The sequence below is a fragment of the Temnothorax nylanderi genome, unplaced genomic scaffold, assembly GCF_030848795.1.
Source record: "Temnothorax nylanderi isolate EJ_2023f unplaced genomic scaffold, tnyl_v1.0 TNYL_tig0455_pilon, whole genome shotgun sequence".
Taxonomy (NCBI): domain Eukaryota; kingdom Metazoa; phylum Arthropoda; class Insecta; order Hymenoptera; family Formicidae; genus Temnothorax; species Temnothorax nylanderi.
In genome coordinates, this window is record NW_027249517.1 from 55152 (window position 1) to 82378 (window position 27227).

Sequence of the window (27227 nt, forward strand, 5' to 3'; positions counted from 1 at the left end):
ATGCAGCATGGTTCTTTACTCGAGGGAGAGATCACGGGACAGAGCATGCCGATTAGTTCTCTCCGAGTGGTCGGCGCGCTTATACGTCTCTCGTGGAAAGCACGGTCGTGATGACGAACGACAACAAGTACAATTCCTCAGTCGAGATCGGCGCCACGACAAAATCGTCTGGTGGTAACGCAAGGCGATTTATCAAGAAAGAAACGGTGCGGAAAATCAAGTCAATCGGCGGTCATGTGGGTCTGCTGATCACCCTGATGCTTTACACCGCTATTGGCGGGCTGGTGAGTCTCGAGATGAAGACGGCATCGTCTCAAGAATGATTGAAATCTATTTTCTTCAGTAATAAGACAAAAATAATAAATGGATTCAAAGATGTTCCCATCATTTCTCTCAGCAACGAGTTTTCCGTAAAATTGCAGTATCTACGAAGCTGGGAATTGATTTTCAGATGTCTCTTCTATAACAAGTGGGGTTCAAGGGGAATCAATAACCGCGTGATCCATTTCTTCAATTCATTTCTTCTCCGCTTTTCGAGTTTGCCATCTATTCGCGTTTGACTGACGCGAATTGCAGGCGTGTAATCGACATTCTATTTCGATGATTGATTTTAATTTTGGGGAAAATTCGTCGAATTACATAAGTCGCGCGACGAACCGAAGAAGAGAACAAGGTCCCGACGGTATTTCGAATTTACGAATCCACCGTCGTACGCACGGATTCTCGTTTGGAAAACGTCGAGATTTCCAGCGTGGAGTTAAATGTATTCGATGTTCCATAAATATTTACATTCTGTACAATAACGAACGGACTTATAGCCTGCCGAATCGTACCTTTATTTTTAGCGGCAGGCCAATCGGCGCGGTTTCATAGGAAGTATATTACTACTGACGCCTTCAATGAAGTCCGGTAAAAATACTAGTGCATTGAAATTCACGATGGTCATGATTTTTTAAGTGCGCCATAAAACGCGAAAATAGCTATAATATGTACGTATTTCCAAACGGTGCTTCTCAATGAACCCAATTCATTTGCGACCGTGAATTTCTCACGTGGGAACAACTCGGAAGGCAATAAATGCAACGTAATGTAAAATAAATGAATAATAAATTTAAAAAAACCCATACAAAAATTATAAAAATTCTATTGAAAATTACGAAATTTTTGAGACCTCTTGAAGCAAGTTTTTTTCAAGAAGTTCTATCTAATTGAAGTTTTTTAATCTGCTACTAACGGATGCATTTTGACTATTTTAGTTTGAATAATGCCGAATTCAGGTTATTACAAAAACTTTAATAGGTTGAACTTCTTAAAAAAAAATCTTGCCATACTCCAAGAGGTCTCAAAAATTTTCGTAATTTCCAATAAAATTTTTATAAATTTTTTTTAAATTTTGTTTTTTTTGTTTTTTAATTTAAAAAAATGGCGAATTTTATAAAAAACAATTTTTTCCTCTAACACTGTATAACACAACTTTAGACTGTCTAAAAATTAAAAAGAATATATACATCATGTAATTCACTTTAAACTGAACAAATTTCATCCGAGTCGTTTTTTTATAGGATTGAACATTTCCAAGATATTAACGTTTTAAAAAGCAGAGTTACCGAAAAATTCAATTTTTACAAAAATTACTGTTGGAAATATTGACCGTACGTCCAAACTAAAAAAATACGCTCTTTTTCAGAATTTTTCTCAGAAAAAAATTGTCAAAATTATTGTAATAAGTCAGGGTAAAATGCGAACAGTTTAACGAAAATGCCCCATATGCAACTGATCAGAAATTAATTCCAGCACGTGTTGACACATACATTATAGTAAATCGTTGTCAGTAAAATTGGTAAAAATTATGTTTAAAAAAGACATTGTATTTTTTGTTTAAAACATGTTTTAAACAGTTTTAAAAAAACATGTTTAAAACAAGAATGGCTTAAACATGTTTCAAATTTTTATAATATAATATATAGAATAAATATCTTGTATAATCTATCAATTTCATTTTATCCTATAATTATCTCATTAAGTCCTAGGTGACTTCTGTGCACTTTTCTATTTTAAATCTTTGTAACTCGGAGTTTTAATATAAAATCTTAATCCAACTTTTAAATCACAATTAGTATTTACGAGTAAAAAGAGTTGCCCTTTCCGAAAAGGAAATTTATTTGGCGTTAGAGTGGGATATTTGAAAAAAAAAAAAATATAAAGATTGTGAAAGTAGAGGTAAAAAAGTGACTTCTTTTTACTGACAAATATTTAACTAATAAATGATTTCAGCTATCTTCTCGAATAAAATAAATTAAAATTGAATGTATAGCCCATACAGCACAAAATGTTTTTTAAATATTTTTAAAATATTTTTTAGGAAGATTAAAATAATTTAAAATAATTTACAAAAATATTTTTAGAATGTTTCTATGTTCGTCAGATCATGTCAGAAAAATATTTTCAAAAATATTTTTAAAAGATTGCAAATAAATATATTCAATAATATTTGTAAAATCTTTTAGAAATATTGTTTTAAAAAATAAAATATGTTCATAATAATTTTAAAAATGCTTTAAAAATGACATAAATATGAGTCATTTAAAGGTATGTATATGCCGTTATGCTTTTGTGAATTAAGAATTTTAGAAAAACAAAAAAAAAGAAAATACATTTATTATGTATATGTCGTGTGTGCATACAGCCGCGCGGTCACCCATCCGAGTCAGTACCGCACCTAACGTCGCTTGACATCGATGATCGAACGGACTAGTGGTGATCCTTTGATTCTGACGCTTCCTTGTTGCTTATACTCCTATATAACATATCTTTATGGTGTTCAAAAATCGTATAATGATAATAACCGGTAAATATTAAAAATAATAACGCAATTACAATTAATGTACAATAATTATTAATATGAAATTCGTATATTTAAAATAATATAATATTAATATAATAACGTTAACAACATGCATGATAACGCCTAAAGACGCTACCTGACAAAATAAAGAATTTATTTAATGAATTGAATCAAAGTTGAAAAATAATTAGGAATCAAATTTAAAGAAACATAAATCTAAAAAAAATATATTCTTTATGTATGTGTGTGCATATATGTTCACGGAGTAAGTTATAGTACTATATTTTCAATTATTCTTATAATATTTCTGCAATGTTGTTCTAATATTTCAACGAAATGTTGCAATTGTCTTTACAACATTACATTGCAACTTGTAACGTTCCTGCAATGTCTTGCAAGCTTCTATGCTGTATGGGTCTGTTTTAATTAAGAAAAACTCAAAAAATGAAAATAAAACTGTCGTGTACCAAATTTGGTTTTAAAATGACGTCTAATTCATGTCCTTTTCATGACGTCATACTTTTGTCCATAATAGGACGCCAAATACACGTCATATAAAGGACATATGACGTCGAGGACGAAATATGACCTTAAATTGACGTCAATAAGACCATGTGTGCTACCTGGGATATTTACATGGGAAGTATATATATATATTGTACATATATATATATATATATATATATGTACAATTTCTATAACTTTTAAAGTAAATATCTCAGAAACGGGTCGAACAATCGATCGCAAATTTAACACAGGTTTTTCGGATATATAAATGCACAATCTCTGTAAATTTCAGCTTTATCCCTTTATTTTGACATAAGCGACATACATCTTTAATTAAAAATATTTCATAATATTTCAAAAATATTTTTGAAAAAAGATTATAAAACCAATAAGAAATAAAAATATTTTTTAAATATTTTGAAACAAGATTATGATACAATAAATATGTAGATTCGAATTAATATTTCAAAAATACATTTCAAATATTTAAGAAAATTTTGTCTGGGTGATAAAAAAGAACGTTTTTAAAAATATTTTTAAAAGATTCTTAAAATATTCTTAAAAATGTTACTACAAAAGGTTTTTAAACCATTTTAAAATATTCCTAAAACCATTTTAAAATGTTTCTCGCAATATTTTTATAGAAATATTTAGAAATATTTTTTGAAAACATTTTGTGCTGTATGGGAGCCTCTGTTGGAAATCCACAAATATAAGAGAAATAGGCTAATTGAGAGCCAGACGCGGTGAATAATGCGCGAAAGTTCTTTGTAATTATGTGTATTACACAAAAATAATTGATATAATCATTATTACTTGATTGAGTGATGAACTTGATTGAGATTTATTAGATACTAAGATAATATAAATATTAAAATCTAAATAATAGAACTGAAAATATAATTTTTGTTTATGTTTTTGTATTTTATTCAAGTTTTGAATATTGTAATAAGACTATTTCATAAATAAGATAATTTTTTAAATAAAATCTACAAGAAATAAACGTTATATACGAATAAAAATAAACATATAAATATTATTTCCCCAAAATCTGTGTTGAACTTATTTATAAAAAAAACATGTTTTTAACATTTGTTTAAAACATGTTTAAAACAAATGTTAAAAACAGTATAATATTTAAACATGTTTTAAATGTAAATGTTTTAAACATAACAACTCTGGTCAGTAAACATCAGCATGAACGACAGCGTGATCCTTGTAAACAGTGCAGATGGATGTGCATTTGCTCGACAAATATGCATCGGCTGGTTATCCTGAAATAGCACTCGATTCGAGACTCGAGAGCAATAAACCTCCGTACGGTTTAAAAAATTTATCGATCCATCCAGTAACTTCGATTGTTATGTGGTTGACACGATATTGCTATTATAAAATATTGAAGCTTTAATATGTATCCAATGTAAAGTAAAGGGTGAGCCATAAGAAAATAAAATATTTTATTTAATCATATTAAATAATATTTTTTCATAATATGTTCATGACAATAAAAATTCAGTAATTATTTACTTTAGGGAACACCACACCAATGACTTTGACCTTGACATATGTTGTCAAAGACATGACCCTGAATAACTTTTCCTTGTAACCTAGATATATAGCCACATTGCTAAAAGCAGGCTTTTCAAACTGTATGCCGCATGCCATGCTGGCATAATTTTGGCAATAGCAAAGCATGATCTGCCATGTCAGATATATGCATAGAAATGAAACAGAAATCTAACAGAATCTGACATCATGATATGATAGCAGATCGAAACGGCATGTTGTGCACGGTTTCTGCTGCGTTTCTGCGATTACATATATTGTGGCAGCCGATCGTGCTGCTAGAAAATAATTAAGCTTAATGAGAACGCAGTGGACAAGAATCTGCTGGCATGATATTGCCGGTATAATTCTGCTAGCATTTGACTATTATTATTGTCACTATCATTATCGTCACCATCATCATCGTCGTCATCATCATTATTATCATTATTATTATTATTATTATCATTATTATTATTGTTGTTGTTGTTGGTTGTTGTTGTTGTTATTGTTGTTGTTGTTGTTGTTGTTATTATTATTATTATTAGGCCACCAAGGACCGTAAATGGCATTTTTCTCTCTAATTAATTTAAAATTGTTTCGCAAAATTTTTAACTCTGAATGCGTTTCCAGATTTTTCGACAGATTGAACTGCCAGCAGAACTCAAACGCCTGGAGCGTTTGCGCGCGAAATTACGTGCGCAACGGTATCGTTTTGTGGAGTCAGTTTCGAACAACACGGACGTGTTCAATCTACATACTTTGGTGAGAAATTAGCGACATCGAAACGTGAGTAATTTCCCCTCATCACCGTGACACTCATCCATGACACTCGGCGTCTTCCAGGTAAGCGTAAAATTGCGCGATTATGAAGAAGTAGTTCAGGAAGCGGCGGAGGCGGGTCTCCTGATCAGCTTCGTGACAGATATCATTGATCAAGATGATTGCAGCGAATCGGAATTGCCACCCGTCGTAACGGAGAGGTGGAACGTTCTCCAAGCGGTTTTCTTCGCCAGCACCGTCCTCACGACAATCGGTACTAATTATTAGTCAAGAGTAATTGATATCTTAATCATTATAATTATCAAAGAATTTGTCGATTATGTGAAATTGATTTTCTATCTCCAAAAAAATCACTTTATATTAAAATTTTGTCATCTCCAAAGTTGGAAACTTTCTATGCAATAAGTTTTTTAGTTCACTCGATGAAAATTTGTATTTAATAGGATATGGCAATGTTGTGCCCTCGACCAACTGGGGAAGAATCTTTTGCATCCTCTTCGCTTTCATCGGTATACCTCTTACTCTGATAGTGATCGCCGACTGGGGAAAGCTATTCGCGAGTGCAGTGGTGCACATTGTGTTGACGATGAAGTCAAAACTTCCGTTTTGTGCAAAGCTTCCGTGTATCCCGACGAATGCAACCGGTCGACGGTCGCTTGGTGAGTTTAATAAATTTAATTAATTTACACTGTTAAAGGTTAGAAGATGAAATTTAAACCAATACTATGAGTTAGATTTATTTTGTTATTTTTAACTACCATGTGCGTCAAAATTTATTAGTTTAAAACAAAATAGGATTATTTTAACTCCATTAATTTAGTCAAATTAACATTGTTTTAGTTAAATTAACTACATATTGAGTAGGAGCAGTGGTGAATAGTTAAAAATTACTCAAAATTGAGTTTAATATTTAACCCTATGAATTTAACAGTGTAGTTGCTTTCTGGATCTGATAATCTCCTTTACAGGTGCCTGCGCCGCCATCGTGCTGCTCTTTCTATATCTCGCCTGCGGCGCTGGTATGTTTATGTTGTGGGAGGACGATTGGGATTTTTTCGACGGATTTTACTTCTGTTTTGTAACCATGACCACCATAGGTTTCGGTGATCTCGTCCCGAGTAAGTGAAAAATCTTTCTCCCCAAAAAAATGCATAAAAATGATTAATTCGTTGCGTATTTTGCGTGTAAATCTTGGGAATTTGACAAGAGATGCCAATGAGGTACAGATTCTGTACTCTGCCCGGGAAAAAAGAATTAGATCTGCCGAGATATGACCAGATCTGGTTTATCAGATCTGGCCAGATATAATTTGATCTGTAAATTGTCTCTATCTGGCCAGATCTGACCAGATATAATTTGATCTGCCGAGATATAATTATTTACCGAATGTATCCAGATCTGCTCAGATATAATGAAAAATCATAAAGGGATGTAAAATGCTATAAAACCATAAATATATCAATTTAATTCAAAATTGTGTGCCACTTTATTATAAGCGTGGACTCTGATACAACTGATATTCAATAAGTTGTACCGTACACTTGATTTATATACCGTTCTTATACCATCGTTTGTTATATTTTAAATACGAGAAACGGATCTCATCGGATGCCATCTATCGGACGATCCGACATTTGCATAAAGAGTGTAACAAAAAGGTCGGGACATTGGATTATCTCAGAAAGATGATGTTTTCGGAAGAAATGTTTTGTACAAAAGTTGTAGGGTACCAAGTTGTCCATTATGTGGTGATATTGTGTGTGTGTGTGTGTGTGCGTGTGCGTGTGCGTGTGCGTGTGCGTGCGCGTGTGCGTGCGCGTGCGCGTGCGCGTGCGCGTGCGTGTGCGTGCGTGTGTGTGTTTGTGTGTGTGTGTGTGTGTGTGTGTGTGTGTGTGTGCGTGTGTGTGTGTGTGTGTGTGGTTTAACCTTGAATAATCTTGGGAAAGTCATATCAAGGTCACATTGAGTTTTTTAAACAGGGACCCCTATTTTTTGTCATACTAGCACCACAGACGCGCGCTTCGCGCGCGCTATTTAGCTTTAACATTATGCTATTACTATTACACTATTAATTTCTTGATACACACAACTGTCAAAATATACGATGACAGCTGCAAATGACAGCTGCAAATGAAGTAAGCGCAGCGAGAAAACCAATCAGCATCGCGGAAAAGCGGCAACAATAAATTCGACTATCGACTTAACATGCCTTTTTTTAGACAGGATTCTTGTAGCCCTTGTCGAGACGTTTTCAAAACACTACAATAAAACTCTCTTTCGATAAGAATATTTTCTGAGATATTTCAAATTTTCATGACGTTTTTAATATAAAATATAAAATATCTCGTAAAGGATTCACTTTTCGACAACTTTACCTTCATACTTTTATACGTAGAATAATGAAAAAAATCGATTGTTGTAAAAAAAACAGAAAAAATTATTTTAAAAAATTTAATTGCATTTTGTAGACGCATTCAATTTTGCAAAATTGCAAATGTAAAAATCCCGACCTCTTTGTTATACCTAACCAGTAAATAATTCTTATTAATTAAAGTAAAAATTATAAAGTCTCTAATAATTCTTATTCGGGTTGGTAATTATTTATGTAAGTTTCCAAATAACTTCAACACAAATTTTTAATATAATCTAGCTATTAAATAATAATCAAATTAATGATTTTTTCACTTTTGTTTATCCATCATCTGTAAGCTCACAATGTACGAAATAACTTATATTTCTGTGATTGTGTTTTGTATTTTAGATATAAGGCAAATTGATGAAAATGCTTTTTTCACAACACCTCCACAGAAAGTTCGACTTTCCATGCCTGTAGAGAGGGGCGAAAGTGGCCAATTTCACGCCAGGGCTTACTTTCTTCCCTGGCGTGAAATTGGCCACTCTCGCCCCTCTCTAGGCATGGAAGTCGAACAATTCTGTAATCGGAGAGCTGACGACACTTTTGGCCAAGTGCCACCAAAAAAAGCCAAATAAAAATTTTGGTGGCAACATCTCTAAAAAAATTATTGAAAATGCACAAAGCCGGCGCGCGGCGGAGGGGTCTGACGATGGCCTCAATTGTTTTTATAATGGCATCTCATGATTAGGATACAATTTATTAATTTCAATTTTCATTTTTCAGAAGATGGCCCTGGTTTATGTGAGAGTGACATTGATAGTGACATCGATAATGACGAATTGGAACGAACTTACTGAATAGCACGCTATCCCCTCTACTCGGCCATCGTCAGACCCCTCCGCCGGCTTTGTGCATTTTCAATAATTTTTTTAGAGATGTTGCCACCAAAATTTTCATTTAGCTTTTTTTGGGTGGTATGTGTTAGCACTATACTTGTTAGTAAAAAAAACCCAGCTTTTATAGTATGACTTGAAAATAATTATTTTTAATTATTTATAATTAAGCCTGGCGACTAATTCCCCCGAGCAATCGAACTGGCAATTTATTTGCATGTTCCTGAGTGATCAATTATCAATATCCGATAAAAATTAAGACTTATACTATGACTTGAAAATCCGTTTTTTTTCTCACCTGCGTACTTCTAAACCCCCCAGGTACGGCCAGCCAGATGTTCGGATTATCGAAGGAGAGTCGTCCACGCAGGTTAAAACGGAAAATCGTATTTTACAAAATCACTTGGCCAAAAGTGTCGTCAGCTCTTAGACTATAAATGTGTTGTGAAAAATATCGTGTACACCTCGGGTCGAAAGCTTTTTCGGACTCGTGTGATTTGCCGCCCGAGCCGAAGGCTCGGGCGGCAAACTTCACATTGGTCTGAAACACGCTACTTTCTCCCCTTGGTGCACAATATACTATATAACAAATAACTAAAATTTTTTTGTTCATAAAAAAATACTTGTCTTCTGCAAATTATATCTTTATCATAAATTATTTTTATATAATTATATCAAAGATATTTAATTGAATATCTTTAATTTGCTATGTATATCTAAATAAATTCATATTTATATATTTAAATATCACATTAGACGTATATCGATCATCGAACATTAAATTTATTATAGTTAAACATGGCCAGACCCTATAAGCGCGTAATATTATTTAATATTAAGTAATATTCTAGGCGTAATCTTAGAACATTAAATACAATATTCTAGTAATATTAATAGATGGTTATATGTCCGCTCCTGATAATATTATATAAATATTATATAAAATAATATTATTTAATGTTATAAAAATATTTTAAATTTTCGGGAATAAACTATCAAATAAATAAACTATTTTTAATTCAATAATTAAAAAATTTATAAATATTTAATGAATAATAGTTCTAAAATTAATCAGAATAAGTAATTTTTACTTCACCAGAGAATAATTAACCCAATTAAAAATTTCAATTGACTATATACTGGCAATGATTATAATCGTGTCAACGATTATATAATCGTCGTGACAAATCGTCACCGCATTTCGACCAAGGATTCTGGTCATTCTAAATATAAAAAGAATGACCAGAATCCTTGGTCGAAATGCGGTGACGATTTGTCACGACGATTATAATCGTTGCCACGATTATAATCATTGCCAGTATATAATCAATTGAAATTCTTAATTGGTCTATAGGACTTCCGGTTCCGGGACAAAGAAAGTGACAGGTGCGAGAGTAGCGGAGATAAAGTGGAAGAGAAAACTGGACTAAGAAAGGTTTGCGGAGTGTGAGAGTGGCAGAGCAGCAGGGCGGAGGTGTTTTGCAGCGGAGGTGAAAAATTCGAGTGGGTGTGAAATCGGTTAAAAAGAGAAAAGACAAAGAAAGTGGCAGGAGCAAAGTGACAGTTGAGGCATAGACGGTAAGTAATATAGAGGGCAGACAGAATGTAAGACATTGGCGCAGAAGCGGGCACAGACTAACTCGTGTAAAGTAGGGATAACTACAAAACGGGCAATCAGCCATAGGATAGATAACGAGGAAGAGTGATAGGCAAAGTAAAAGCAGCGGATGGAGAAAAAGAAGGAGGTAGGAACAGAAAGTGAACAACAGAGAGGTAAAGGAAAGAAGGGGGAAGTCGAAGGTGAGAAGAAAACAAGAGGTAGGCCCACGAAGGCGGAGGAGCTAGCCAAACTGAGAGGAAGTGCAGACAGCCCAGGATCGGTTAAGGATTTTCTTCAAAAGAGGAAGAGGGAAGAAGAAGTGGAAGAGACAGCTAAAGCAGAGAAAGAGTTTTTGGAAGAATTCAACACACAAAGGAGGGTCAACAGATCGCCACCAACCAAAATCAAAAAAGAAGAGGAGGGAAAAGAAAACATGGCGACTGAAGATTTATTAAAAGAAATTTTAGAGAAAATAAAGGAACAAGAGAGAGAAAGAAAGAAGGATAAGGAGGAACAAGAGAAAGAAAGAAAGAGAGATAAAGAGGAAATAAAAAACGAAATCAAGGGACTAAAGGAAGAACTGAAGAGAAGCGAGGAGATATGGGAGAAACAAAGGAAGAATATGGAAGGAAGAATTAAGAGTTTAGAAGAGAAGATGGAGAAGAAAGATGATAATACGGTAGTGCTGGAGGGAGGAGAAATAATGAGGAAAATGAAAGATATAGAAAGAAATATGGAGATGGCAGAGAGAAGAATGAGGAAAGTCAACATAATCATAAGAGAAGAGAAAACAAGAAGTGAAAAGGAAAGAGAAGAAAAAATCGAGAAGATGATAGAAGAAATAAACAAAGCGAAAGTGGCCGTCGAGGAAGTACGAGAGATAGGACATAGAGAGTTTAAAATGAAGGTATTGAGATGCAGAAACTGGGAAAGCAAATGGGAGATAATGGGGAGAAAGAAAGAGCTAGGAAGGAAATATGGTTGCTTCCTGGATGACGACCTCACTAAGGAGGAAAGACGGATACAGAAAGAGATAAGAAAGATAGCAAGGGAGAAAAGGGAGGCAGGAAGAAGAGTAACGGTCGGTTACCAAAAAATATGGGAGGATAACAAGGAGTGGAGATGGAGCGAAAGCAAAGGTGTGCTAGAAGAGAGAAATGACTTTCGCAGATCACATTGAGAGGAAGAAGGATAAGGAAGGGCTAAGAGTGACAAACGAGAGAAAGAAGGAAGAGATACAAAAAAGGAGACATGATAGGTTTAAGAAGATAGAAGAAGAGCTGAGCGTTTCAGAAGACGTCAAAATGTATAAGGAAGAAGAGGAGGACATGAGAGGGAACGATATAGTGGAAGTCGAGGGGCAGGAGGAGGGTCACGTGGGGGAAGTGATAAGAAACGATAGGGGGAGCGAAGAGACGTGGAAAGTGGCCTTCTGGAACGTAGCGGGTATATCAAACAAGGATAAGGACTTCTGGGAAGGGATAAAGGAATGGGATGTTATTGTGATGATGGAGACTTGGACCGACGAGAAAGGATGGGAAAAAGTAAAAGAGAAACTGCCGAGGGAATATAGATGGAGAGTACAGAAAGCGACCAGGAGGAACAGAAAGGGCAGAGCGTGCGGAGGAATGCTGCTAGGAATAAGGAAAAGTATAGAAGAGATAAAGGAAGGAAGGGAGACGGAGATAGAAGGAAAAATCGAAGGTAAGATAAGGAGAGGAAATATGGAGGATAATAGGAATCTATGTAAACAACGATATAGACAAAAAATTAGAAGGATTGAAAGAATGGACGGAGGAGGGGGAAAAGGGAGTAAGAACCATAATAGGTGGGGACTTTAATGCGAGAACAGGAGAGGAAGGAGGATGGGAAGAGGAAATCGAGCGAAGAGATGAGGATAGAGGGAGGAGGTCTAAAGACAAGAAGATAAATAAGGAAGGCAGGAAATTACTGGAGTTCATCGAGGAGAGAGGATGGATGATATTAAACGGAGGCACGAAGGGGGATGAGGAGGGAGAGTATACATATACGGGAGGGAGAGGCGAGACGGTCATAGACTACGTAATAGGGGAGGAGGAAGTCAGAGAAAAAGTGGTAAGACTGGAAATAAGAGAAAGGATAGATTCGGACCATCACCCAATAATACTTTGGGTGAGAGGTAGCCCAAAGAGAAAACAAAAGAGGAGAGGAGCAGAAAGAATAAGAAGAAGAGGAATATGGAATGAAGAAGGAAGAACACAATTTAGAGAGAGGCTAGGCGCGATTGGAGGAAATAGAGATCTGCAAGAGGAAATAGAGGAAGGAACAATGAAGATAAGAAAAGTGATTGAAGAAAATGAGGATAAGAGTGAAAAAGGAGCTATTAAGAACAGAAGAGGGTGGTGGGACGAGGAATGTACGGAAGGTAAGAGGGGAGTGAGAAGAGAATTGAGGAAATGGAGAAAAGGAAAAGGTGAGGTAGAAAGATATAGAGAAAGAAAGAAGGAATATAGGGATATGTGTGAAAGGAAGAAGAAAGAGGAGAAAGAAAGGATGATTAGAGAGATCGGAGAAGCGAGAACGGAGGGAGAGGTATGGAAGTTGATAGGCAGAGCGAGGAAGAGAAGAAAAAGAGTGAACGAAGAGATAAAACAGGAAGAATGGAAGGAGTACTTCATGGAACTGATGGGCGGAATGGAGAACAGGGTGGTGAAGGGAGAGGGGGACGGAAATAGACAGGAGGAAGAAGAGATAGAATTAGAAGAGGTAAGAAACGTAATAAAGAAACTGAAGACAGGAAAAGCAATAGGCAATGACGGGATACCAAACGAGGCATGGAAATATGGAGGAGAAGAAATGGTGAATTGGATATGGGAAGTATGCAAACGGGTCTGGAGAGGGGAAGGTTGGCCGGAACAATGGAAGGAAGGTGAGATAATCCCACTAGTTAAGAAAGGAGAAGGGCGAGAGGTGAAGGACTATAGAGGAATAACCATTATGTCATCGATGTACAAAATCTACACGGCGATACTAGCGGAAAGAATAAGAGAGGAAGTAGAAATGAAGAAGCTGATCCCCGATAATCAAGCAGGATTCAGGAAAGGAATGGGAACAATGGATCAAATATTCGCTTTGAACTACCTGGTGAACAGACAAATAGGAAAAAAGAAAGGAAAAATGACTGTATTTTTTGTGGACTTGAAGGCGGCCTTCGACTCAGTGGATAAAAGAGTGTTAATCAAAACAATGAGAGAAAGAGGAGTGAGACAAGGACTGATAGACAGGGTGGAGGAAGTACTGAGGGAAACAAAGAGCAGAGTAGGGAGAGGAAAAGAGAGTGGAGGACAATTCTGGACAGCGAAAGGCTTGAGACAGGGATGCCCACTAAGCCCAATACTATTCAATCTACTAATCGCAGACATAGAGGAATACATAAAGAAGGGTGGATGGGGAGGCGTGAAACTAGGAGGAGAGAAGATATACACGCTAATGTATGCAGATGATATAGCACTGCTAGCGGAGGAGGAGCAGGACATGAGAGCAATGATAAGCAGGCTGGAAGGATATCTAGACAGAAAAGGTTTAACTCTGAGTATAGAGAAATCAAAGATAATGAGGTTCAGAAAGGGAGGAGGAAGGAAGAAGAAGTGCGACTGGAGATGGAAGGGAAAAAAATTAGAGGAGGTTAAAGAATTCAAGTACCTGGGGTACACGCTGAAGGAGAATGGAGGACAGGAGGCGCACATTAGAGAGAGAAGAAGAAAGGCAGCAAGAGTAATGAGGGAAGTGTGGGGGATAGGAAAGAGGATGTGGAAAAAGGACTGCAAAAGAAGAATCTGGCTATATGACACCCTGATATGGACGGTGATGGGATACGGAGCAGAAATATGGGGATGGAAGGAAAGGAGAGAGGTTGAAGGTATTCAAGAGAGATATCTAAGATGGGTACTCGGAGTAAACTGGAGGACGCCGGGATATATGGTCAGAGACGAGCTAGAAAGAGAGAAAATGAGAGCTAGAGCAAGCAAAAGAGCATGGAGGTTTGAAAGAAAACTGGAGAAGGTAGAGGAGGAGAAATAGCGAGAAAGTGTATGGAAGAAATGAAAGAGAGATGGAAGAGAGGAAGGATAATAGGAAAATGGGAGCATGAGAGAAAAGACTACTTGGAAGGGATCGGAGTAGAAACGGAAGAAGAAGAAGAGCTTGAGGAGGAGGAATTGGAAAAGAAGGAGAAAGAGAAGGATAGACAAGAAAGGATGGAAAAGATCACGAAATCGAAGTACAACAGGTGGTATAAGAATATAAGGAAGGAAGGGATCCCGGACTATTTAAAGAAAGGATGGGAGGAAGCGAGATGGAGCAGGGTGGCAAGATTCAGACTTGGTAATGAAGTGAGGGAGGGACTATACTGGGGTGAAGAGGAGGATAGAAGGTGCAGGATGTGTGGGAGGGAGGAGGAAACATGGGAACACATATGGGAGGAGTGTGCCAGATGGGAGGAGTGGGACGGAGAGGGATGGCAAGACGTGGTGGGTAGACTGCTGGGAGAGAAGGGGGAGGGAGAGAAATGGATGAAAGCAGTAGAGGAAATGAGACAAGAGGAGAGAGGGAGAAGAACGGAAAGTGCAGGGGGAAGAGCCAATAACCTCCCGAAAGAGGACTAAGCAGGACGAGACATCGAAAAGGAATGAAGGGAACCTACGTCGAGGTAGATAAGCAGGGGAACATAAAGGGTAGATAAGCAGGTAGGGGAACAACAAGAGAGGAGGAAGTGAAAAGGAAGATGAGGGAGGTATAAAAGAATGTATTCTATTAGATTGAATGAACGGAGCAGAATGAGCCGATACAATACTCCTTTAACCCGGGAGAAAGAGAAAGTGGTACTAGAGGTGAGAATAGCGGAAATGGCAAGGCGGGTACACAATGCACGCCGCCACAACGGGTAAAATGGATCGGCGGCAAGGTCGAGAGTGCGATGGAAGAGAGTAACAGATCGAGGGAAACAGGCGAGAAGTGCACGTGGCGAGAATAAAGGTGATAAGAAAGCGACAGTAAAAGAAGCAAGGCAGGAACAGCAGAAAGAGTTGACGACGGAGGAGTAAAGGTAAAGAGCGGCAGAAAGAGTTATCTAAGGAATTGAATGAGAGAGACGGGCAGAGGACAGGAGGAGGAGAAAGGTACATATAAGCAGAGGTATTAATCAGACATTTTCTACTATCCACAGATACCGCAGGAAGGAAGTAGAGGAATGATGAGCAGAAAAGTGGCGTTAACAGTCGACAGGGAGGTGATAGAGGCGATAATAGACGAACGACTGAAAGATCTCAAGAGAGAAATAAAGGAGCTGAAGAAGGAGAGGGACGCGATGGATAGAAGGATGAACAGAATGGAACAAGACCAAGGCAAAAGGAAGAGGGACGAGAGCGAAGAGAGAGGGGATAACACATACAAGAGAAAATGGTGTTTCAAAGACAATGAGGAGAGCGAGGAAGAAAAAAGAAAGAAAAACATTATAATTAGAGTCGAGAAAGTGATATGGGGGGAAGGCGGCACAAACCTGAGCAAAGTGCAGAAGCTGATATCGAAAAGATTGAAGATGGAGGTGGAATTGAAGGAGGTGAGCGTGCTAGGGCAGAGAGGGGAATGGCTCACGATGCTGCTAAAGTTGGGAAACGAGGATGACAAATGGAAAGTGTTAGATGCAAGAAGAAGAGAAGGAAGCAGAATGAGAGTAAAAATGGACGAAGACAAGTCACTGGAGGATAGGATCAAAGAAAGAAAAGAGAGAGAAAAGAGAAAGGAATGGAAGGAGAAGCAAAACAGAAAGTCAAGCAGGTCAGCAGAGGATAAATTTCAAAAAAGATGGAAGAAAATCTTCTAATGATTTCCGACGAGGAAGAGGAGGGATCGGAGGGAAGGAGCTGGAAGTGGTAGGGAGGGGGATAACAAAATGCAAAAATTGTAAAGGGTTGGGTACGTCCCTATAAAACGCCAAACTAATGTATTGTATGTATTATATGTAATGGGTGACGGGAATTATTGTAAAGGGTTGGGTACGTCCCTACAAAACGCCCTTTTGGACCCCATGTGGGTAATAAAGTACACGTTATCAATCAATCAATCTTAATTGGTCTATAATTAATATTACGAATGGTTATAAATATTGTCTATTAATCAGTGTGAGGGATATGTGAGAATATGAAAAAAATTATAAATTTTATTATTTTTATTAAATAAAATCTTTGTTTATAATTTTGTATAAATATTTGAATATTATAATAATATCCAAGGAATATTATATGAACGTTAATTTGTTGGCCAGAATAATTTTCTAAGAACTTTTTTATAATATTCCACTGTTTCGTGCTCGACCGGAGATTCCGCGGAGCGCGATTTATGCCGGCACCACTCAGAAAGAGTGCGAAACGAGGGGAGGGCTGCGGATGAGAGAACGACTTTTGCTACCGGGATTGATTTGCGCCGGGAATTCGTGGTGAATTTCACAGACACTGTCGTGGTTCGAATCGCTCGGAAATCTTGAGGCGTCGGTAGTCTGCCGCAAACGCGAGACGGAGATCTTGCTGAGCATCGACTTGATGCCCTTACGACGGAAATCTTGAAGTCGAACGGAGGAAATCTTGTCCGCGAGGCAGACTCCGAGCGCGAACGCGACACGACGACAGTAATCCGGGGCGAGCTCCTTTGATGAGTTCGATGATCACTCTCGGAGAGAATGTAAAGTCTCTTGACACTCACGCACTTTGCTGAGATGGTTGGGCGGCGATGCCGCGCACGAATCGGTGGAGAAACCACGCACAAAGAATGTTTACCGTTATGCCGAGATAACTGAATTCAGAGACGTGCGAAATGAATCTGACTTGCGATCGTTCTCTTCCGCCGGAAGGGTTCTCGAGGGACGGAAACGAAGGCGAGATCCGGAACGCGGCGCTCTCTGATTGATCCGACGATTGACGGAGTTGCGCTGTGGGCACAATTTTCGCGAACAAAGACACTGCGCGTGTCAGGAGTTGTCCCGTGCTCCGATTCTCAACAATGCCGGAATGCGCGCATCTGTACGTGGGGCGACATCGACGCGTGATCGACCACGCGGGACGGCGTGATCGACAACCCCGTGCGGATCGAATCCGTGCCACGAGACTGACAGCAGGCACGTAGCAGTCAGTCTCGCGGCCCGATTACATCGAGAATATATATGTTCGATCCTTAATACCACTGATATTAAAATAGTATACTAAAGGATATTATGTGAAGTGGACATATAACATCGGTAATTCTTCAGTTTAGCTACCTCAGCACAAAAATCGATGAAATTAGGCTTATTCGACGCGTTTTTGCACGAAACGAAAGAATCTGGCAGAAAAAAGTGTCGCTCTGCCCCGCGAAGCGAGATATTAATCGTTAAAGTTGACAGGAATCAGGTTATGATCCAATAAATAAATAAAATTGAATGTATTATTTTGAAGTTGTGATTTTCATTAAAGCAGATATTTTGTATTTAACTATTTAAAGCGCGTCACTAACCTACATAGGTTAGTTGACGCGCTTTAAAAGTATTTAAGTGTTTAAAGCGCGTCAACTAACCTATGTAGGTTAGTGACACGCTTTAAAAATATTTAAGTGTTTAAAGCGCGTCAACTAACCTATGTAGGTTAGTGACACGCTTTAAAAATATTTAACTGTTTAAAGCGCGTCACTAACCTACATAGGTTAGTTGACGCGCTTTAAAAGTATTTAACTGTTTAATGATTTTCGTTAAAGCAGGGCACACACACACGTGTGTATGTCCTGCTTTATAGAAGTTGTGATTTTCGTTAAAGCAGGGCACACACACACGTGTGTATGCCCTGCTTTATAGAAGTTGTGATTTTTGTTAAAGCAGGGCACACACACACGTGTGTATGCTCTGCTTTATAATTGTAAGTGATATGTAAGTGATTTATTATTCTAATAAAATAGAATTAATAGATTATTTAATTCAGCATGGAGTATTAGCAAATACAATTAAGTGTAGTCAGTGCGATAACGATATAAACATTAATAAAGATACATTAACATATCGATGTAGAAGACGATATTACATAAAAAATATACATAAAAAACGTGTCTCCAAAAAGTGCGATAAACATATTTTTAAGGTGCTGTACTTGGTCCCGGATTGGATGATACTGGCTGGTCCTCGGTAGTGGACATTGGAGGATACATTTCCGCGATAATCTCGAAAAAGGCTTCGATACGTTCCAGTTGTTTATAGGCGCGTTTGAAAAGATATTCGGACAAATATCCAAGAAAGTGCTCGGATTTAGTTCCGTATCTTGGAATATTTGCCCGAACCTCTCTCCAAACGCGCTCTATATGTTGAGTGTGTGCACCTGTAAATTGAAAAAATGTATTGGAATACAGTGCAACATTAATAATATAATTAGCTATCTATATATATATTTAACATTTTTTACCACTCTCAGGATCGACAAAATTGTAGGAATGGTTCACTGTCTGATGTTGGAAGTCTTCATTGCTTAAGCAATTGTAAGACTTCCAACAATCTGACACGATCGTGGTTCCTGGCAGAATCCATTCCTTGATGCATGCCAGGAGTGTCTTTTCTGTTCGATCCTCGACTGGAACAATGAAGACCTTTTTCGAATCTCGCTCGTATCCTCCAAAAATCCAATTACCTTTTACAAGTCGGCCACGATTGTATTTACGCTTTCCAATTTTTGCTTCATCGATTTCAACTGTGCGTCCTGGGCCACCAAGCTTTACACTATGTATATCTGCCCAGAACACACAGACCTGCAAGTAAAAAAATAATATTAACATTTAGTTTCTGACATTAATTATTATATATTTTTCTTTACTATACAGTGCAATTATTAAGATAAATTAAGACATAATTACCTCTCGGCAAAAATTGAACCAATCTGTAATCGTGGCTGACGCTACGCCAGTTTCATCCATTGTGTCATCGTGACGCGGATGTCGGAACATCAAAAAACATGCTACTATTTTGCAAATAGTAGCAATGTCTAGATGACTTTTGTGGAACCAAGTACCAGTTTTCGCACTTTTGTAAAAATCGCACCGTTTGCAGACACGTTTTTTATGTATATTTTTTATGTAATATCGTCTTCTACATCGATATGTTAATGTATCTTTATTAATGTTTATATCGTTATCGCACTGACTACACTTAATTGTATTTGCTAATACTCCATGCTGAATTAAATAATCTATTAATTCTATTTTATTAGAATAATAAATCACTTACATATCACTTACAATTATAAAGCAGGGCATACACACGTGTGTGTGTGCCCTGCTTTAACGAAAATCACAACTTCTATAAAGCAGGGCATACACACGTGTGTGTGTGCCCTGCTTTAACAAAAATCACAACTTCTATAAAGCAGGACATACACACGTGTGTGTGTGCCCTGCTTTAACGAAAATCATTAAACAGTTAAATACCCACTCGGCATGTTATGTTGCTGAAATATTGAAATATTCGGAAATGGTGCAGAAATATTTCGTTAACATTTCATTTGTAACTATGCATCGGAAATATTTCAGAAATGTACCTGCATCATGTTTTTTATAATATTGCATTAACAATATTTCTGAAATATTTCAGAAAGTTGTTTACAATATTTGTAAGTTTCTGTAATATTGCAAAAAAATGTAGCAGATGCAATATTTCAGAAATATTTCTGAAACATTATAAAAGTAATATTACGTTTGCATTGCACGAGTAATATTTCTATAACATATCAAACGCAACATTGCATTTAAAATATTTCTGAAAAATTTCTGAAAGATTGCGTAGGTAATGAAAAATTGAATTGCAGGCAGTGAATTTCTACAATATTGCAGAAGAAATATTGCAGATGTAATGGTTTAGAAACATTTCTGATACATGATAAAATTATTATTTACATTTACATTGCACGTGTTATATTTTTGAATGTTTCACATACAACATTGCAACTGTAATATTTCCGAAAAGTTGCTGACAGACTTTAGAACTTATATAAAATTAAATTTATTATTATATAATTATTGCATTTTATTGCATTTTTTCTCTTTTATTAAGAATTTTCTGATATTCCAAATTTTGTCATATGGCATTTTTAATATAAAATATTTAATAATATTTAATATAAAATAATATTCGACGTTGACTGGCAAAAAAGATTTATTCGTATATCTGTATTGTTAATATTGTTATGCTCATCAAAATAAGCAAGTATAAGAAAGAAAGAAGCGTCAGAGTCAAAGGATCACCACTACCCTGTTCAATCATCGATGTCAAGCAACAAGGTGCCGGTATACTACTTGGATGGGTGACCGGCTGAGAGACCGGACTTCGGACAAACGCGCGGCGGCTATACGCACATGGCTTAATATATTTTTTTTGTTCCGGTAACAAAATATTTCATTTTTCACATATCAACAAATAGTTTTTGCGTCAGTAACAAAATTTTGTTTGCTAATACAAAACATTTTTCTCAGTGTAAAATGTATTTGAAATATCTCTGAAGTGTTTCTGCAATATTTCGTAGATATATTTCAGAAATATTTCAATAATATTACCGAAATATTGCCGAAATCTTTCAGCAAAGTTGCATTTAAAATAATTGTGCCGATTGAAACATTGCAGAAATGTTGCAGAAACGGTCGTGAAATATTTCTGAAATATTGATGAAAGGTGTAATATTTCAAATGGAATTTTGCAGAAATGTTTCTGAAATATTACATGTCGAGTGGGATAGATCATCAATATAGCGACATTGCATATTTCGAGAATAGTCGAATTCTCACGATAATAAACCAAAGATTAGACTCATCAGTTAGACGATTATTGAAGTAAATTTGCTCTAATAAGTGATAGAAATAAAATAGGACGATAATACAAAATATTATTAATTTATTAATTCCAATAAGAAATTTTTAGACTCATATCTTATCTTCTATTATATTCTAATATCTCGACTACTAATCTTGATCAGAAATTTAGTATTTCTAGAACGATTAAGTCCTGGTCCCTGAGCCGATAACTGACGTGTTGACGGTAGCGACGTACTGTAGCGGTAGAAATAAGAACTCTGTTTAATGGAGAATTCTGTCCTCTGTTGTGACAAGCTATTTTGTCGTGCGTGGAATTTCCTTATTATACGCTGTGTACTTGTACTATAACCCCTTACGAAAAAATAGTACTAGCAATCAGTACTCATAGTACTGAGAGTATTAGTATGTTAATACTCATGAATACTGCAGAATGGTCAGTACTGTGTCTGTCAGTGCTACAAGCAATAATACTCATTAGTACTTCAAAGTATTGAAATGGTCAATACTTTATCAGATTAATATTCGGAGTACTATCATGATAGTACTGCCAGTACTGTAAGAAACTAATAGGCACAGTACTGACCATTCTGCAATATTCATGAGTATTAACATACTAATACTGTCAATACTACGAGTACTGATCACTCAGTACTGAGTACTGATTGCCAGTACTACTTTTTCGTAACGTACCTTGGAAATACTAAATTAACACACTAAACTATCAATATGACGTTATTTTGATATCATCTTGACTTTTTGTTCTACTTGGATAGTACTGCGTAAGTAGGGGAGAGTGGGCTCCCTTGAGCCACGGGGTCCAATGTGACAGTGCGAGTTTTCTGTTTTAACGTTCTGCAAAATAGTGACGGTGGGTATGAAAACTTTCGTTTTCAAAATATATAACTTCCATCAAAAAATTATGCCGAAATAAGCATATATACTTTAGTTAAAGCCAGATATGTAATTGGAGCCTTGCAAAGTAAATTTTTACTTGTCATAACTTTTTGATATGTATGGATTTCTAGGGATTCTACAGTTAAAAAAAAATTCATAAGACGTTCGTCGGGATCTAGGTTCAATACCAACGTGCGCACAAAAACGTTTAATTGTTCTGTATCTGAAATATTTACGATAAATAATATCGATGTTCAGTGGGGTCCAATGTGACGCAGGTTGATGGGGTCCTCTGTGCCACGCTTACAGAACTATCTAACCTACCTACGTGACAGCGCGAGTTTCCGTAGTACGTGTTTCGATCGCGGAATACTAAATGTTAGTGCCTAAATTTTCCTATAAAATGAAATAATTTCCATCGATAATCATATCCACACTTTCATTTTCTTTTTTTTTCACCTTTTAGTTACAGATCACATGTAATCGAGTCGCTGTGAGGCAATATTCGTTGATCTCTGCTAGGTTACGACAAAAAGTGAGGTTATAGGACTTTGTTTTCAGTTTTCAATTTCTTAGGTCATCTGATGAAACAAATATGACACGATTATTGATAAATTGGTTCTCTAGCACAGTCTTGGTTTTTCAATTGACCAAAGATTTGTAATAAACAGGATTTAAACAGATCTCTTCTACGTGTCACAGGGTACCCTACCTTTCACATTACATGTCACAGTGTACCCTACGCTATGGCTCAATCGACCCCACGCGTGGGGTCCACTGTGACAAACGCAGCATTTCGAAATATCATTATTTTTGCAAAATATTTCTGAAAATTTACTTCTTAAATCATTTACAAACAAAGTTTATTATATTAAACATCAAATAGTCTCATTTATATTATAATAAAGTTATTAAAATTTTTAAATTCACATTTTTAATGTGATTTGAAAAAACGTGGTTTAAGGGTGCCCACTCTCCCCTACTGCGCCTGTACCACACGTTAGTATCCCACGATTATTCGATAAGTACTAAAAGAGTACTGGAGGGAGTACTGGAGGGAGTACTGGTGGGAGTACTGGGGGGAGTACTGGGGGGAATACTGGAGAAAGTAACGAGGCTCTTTGAGAGTAGCGACTCGCGCGTCGCACCATCTAATGTGAAACGATCGGGCGTTGTACATCTAACGATGAGGATCAATCTCCAACCTACACTAAACATTGAGGCTTAATTCCCAACCTACACTCATCATTGAGAATAAACTCCCAATATACACTCATCATTGAGGATTAAACCCACAATTTACCTAAATTTTAATGGTCAACACTCAATCTACACCTAAATTTAAGTGTTGACACTTAACTTTGATGACAAACACTAAACTTACGCCCAAATTTGAGTGTTAACCATCAAAGTTGAGTGTATTTTTTCATAAGGGATGGCATCCGATAGGATTTGTTTCTCGTATTTAAAATTTGACGAACAGTGGTATAAGGACGGTATCAAGAGACACGGCAGTGTCTCACGCTAAACAGCGCCAAGTTATAATAATATGGGATAAATCATTTCACTTTTAATTCTATAACTTTTGAAAAAATATACATTTAATTTATCCCCAGATAGCAAAGCGTGTCTGAGCAAAATCGCGCAAATCTATGATTGCTTATGATGCTGGCAACTTGCCGTACATTTGCTTCAATTGATTTCGAGTAATTTAATATTTGAAGCAACACGCAGGCAACATTGATGGATATATGTATTGCCAGCAATTTGTCAGCAAGAGAGCAGCATCAAATTTACTTCGCGTTGTTAACAATATAACAGCATTGTGTGATCTTATGAATTATTACAGCAACATGACAGCAACAGCTCGAATTTCGAATTAGACGATTTTAGACCGTAGCATAAGTTGCCAACAAGTTGCTAGCAAGTTGCTATACAAAATTGTTATATCGTGAAAGCATCAACTTGCCGACAAATGCGGACTCAGTTGCCACAATTCTGGTAGCAACACATACTATGTTGTCGGCAACATGCCAGCAATAATGCAGACACGTTGCTATCTGGGTCAATGCTTTATTGTTGAAGTTAACAGTTCTTTTTCAATATATATTGACTATATACGGTCGATCATATATGATTATATATATTTTTACATATATATATAATCTCATTATATATGTTCATATATGATTATATATAATTATATGTGACATATATGATCATATATGATCATATATATAATCATATATATTTATGTATAATTAAGTATATATAATCTTTTTTTCCCGGGTACCCAGGAGCCTTAAAGCATGAAAAGATACGAAAATGCAGTTTTGTTAAATGACAATAGTAAATGTAGATAGTTGTGAATAAAGATAGGAGCTAGTTTCGATAAAAGTAGATAATTCATTAATATCTGTCTGTGAAAAATTTAATGTTACTGTATTAACTATATAGTGTCTGTTAATCATATTTAGAGAAGCCAAAGTACACTTTATTGTGTACCTTATACATCTTAGTCGGCTTGGCGCTAACTAGCACTATCATCGAACTTGTCAGACGACAATACACTCAGTCCTGGAGGAGGTTGCAAAGACTAAGTGGCCCATTGGCTGAGACTCTCAGGAAACTTGGCGAACAAGCGGGCGGTGACATGTCGGCGCTGCACTCTGATCTACGGTATCTCTCTCTTTATCAATTTCTCTATAATTATAGCTATATAAAATGTCATTATTAAATTTTCTCTATTGCACTGTAATTTCAAAGAAGTTGTTTGGAGGAGATTAACAATGAAACGCCAATTTCAGGAAAGTACTGACGGTCATATCTATGCCGCGTTTGAGATGGTCTGCGTCCATCGACCGGAGTGTCATGAAGGATCGGGACTGGGAGGAAGCTATCGAAGCAGTGTTGCGCGACATCGCCGCATCAGCGACGGCTCCGCCGTCCAAGAAACCGATCATACAAATTGTCGTTTATGAGTCCAGCGTTTAGTATTGTTTAAACGCTGAGCTTAAAAAGATTCATATATCACATTAATTTCGTGGGCGTCTTTAACCGATCGTCGTACATACGGCACACAGTGGGGAATTTCGGCTAAAACGTGGCCATAAATTGACGAATTATCAGGAGCTTGAATGCGTATCTTAGCTGTGTTCCGTTATTCACTGACAGCTGAAAATCTATAGTGTACTATGTGACGTAAACTATAGATTTTTATTACTGGCAGTGAATATCGGAACGCAGCACTTGGGGTTGATTGTATATCTTGAAACGAGATAAAAATTACAAAAGTGAACAGATTTACTAGATTTTGACAAATAAAATCGTAGATACTTTAGTGAACGTCCTCACTTTTGTAATTTTCACCTTGTTTCAAGATAGCAATCGACCCCCTGAATTGCATAAAAATCGGTAGATATATGTTTTCGAGGTTGCTGATTACGAACACGGTGTGTAATTTTTCAAAAACAAAATGGCGGCCTTAGGACCACTTCAACCAAACTCCGATTAACTTAATCGTTGATTAGTTTACTGGAAATGACCAATCGCATTTGTCAATCTGCTTAATGAGCAAATGCGATTGGTCATTTTCAATGAACTAATCAATGATTAAGTTAATCGGAGTTTGGTCGAAGTGGCCCCTAATATGGCGCGCAATGGGACAACTTACGTTCAAAGTTGGGAAAAATAATTTTTTAACATTTTTGTGATGTGCAATATACCGACATTAATTTTTATTGATATTAATTATTATCACAACCTGTAATTTCGGTGGGAAGATCCCAGTTGCGCACAGAATAAATCTGACACAGCAGGTTGAATAAATCGAACACAGTGACAATCGGACACAGTAGAAAACGGACACACCGTGGTTACAATCGGACACAGTAACAGTCGGACACATTGCCAATCGGACACAGTGATAATAATCGAACACAGTAGGAAACGGACACACGGTGGTTGCAATCTTTTATGAAAAAGTACACTCAACTTTGATGGTTAACACCCAAATTTGAGTGTTAACACTTAACACTCAATTTTGGCAATATAATATAAATATTTACTGCAAACATTTCGATATTAGATATATCTCTGTGACAAATATTGTAGTATTATTTTTGGAAATATTAAAAATACATTGGATAATACCCATACAGCATGAAATATTCCATGAATGTTCTATAAATATTCTTTAGAATATTCATGAACTTTCTATGAATGATCTATAAATGTGCAAAGAACGTGTAATGTCCCGCTTTGAATGTCCTTAGAAATTTCTGTAAATATTCTCGAATAATCTACAAATGTTTTATAAATATTTCCGCATAATCCATAATTTTTTTATATATGCAAAATATATGTATGTATATGTATTTATTGTGTTTCCCCACAGGGTTTACAAGGCGTTTTATTTTTTTATGAGGAACGTTCCCAAACCTCTTACACAGACATCAAAAACAAAACGAATACAAATCAATAGATAAATAAAGTCTAAAATAGATAGATAAATAAAGTAACGCTCGTATGTCAAATAAATAAGAAACAAGGGCCAACAATCGAGCAAAAACAAAGATGTCAATATAAAGTTAATTTAATAAACATACCTATATACAACGGAACGTTTCAACCGCACAGGGTCTTCTTCAGCCGTTATAAATTACAAAAATACATAGAGTCGCGCAAAGTGAAAATTTAACATGTTAAAAAGTAATACAGTAAAAAATAAATAAAAGTAGCCGTTTCTCGAAAGCAAATGACCAAGCCATCTGGAGTCACATCTAACATGTGAGCATTAAGTATTAAAAGTAAAATTGTATATAAGTAATAAAATTGTATATAAATCAATATCTGTAAATCTATTGTAAATTGTAAAATTATAAATATGAGAATGTCTAGAGTCAATTCGCAAGTATGCAGTCAGTGATAAGTCCATGATCTATTATTCGTTGGTTGGCG

At 36.4% G+C, this 27227-nt stretch overlaps 1 pseudogene; it reads left to right on the forward strand.

Moving 5' to 3' along the window:
• On the forward strand, window positions 1–27116 carry LOC139782950 (potassium channel subfamily K member 15-like; annotated as a pseudogene).
• The last annotated feature ends 111 nt before the right edge of the window (window positions 27117–27227 follow it).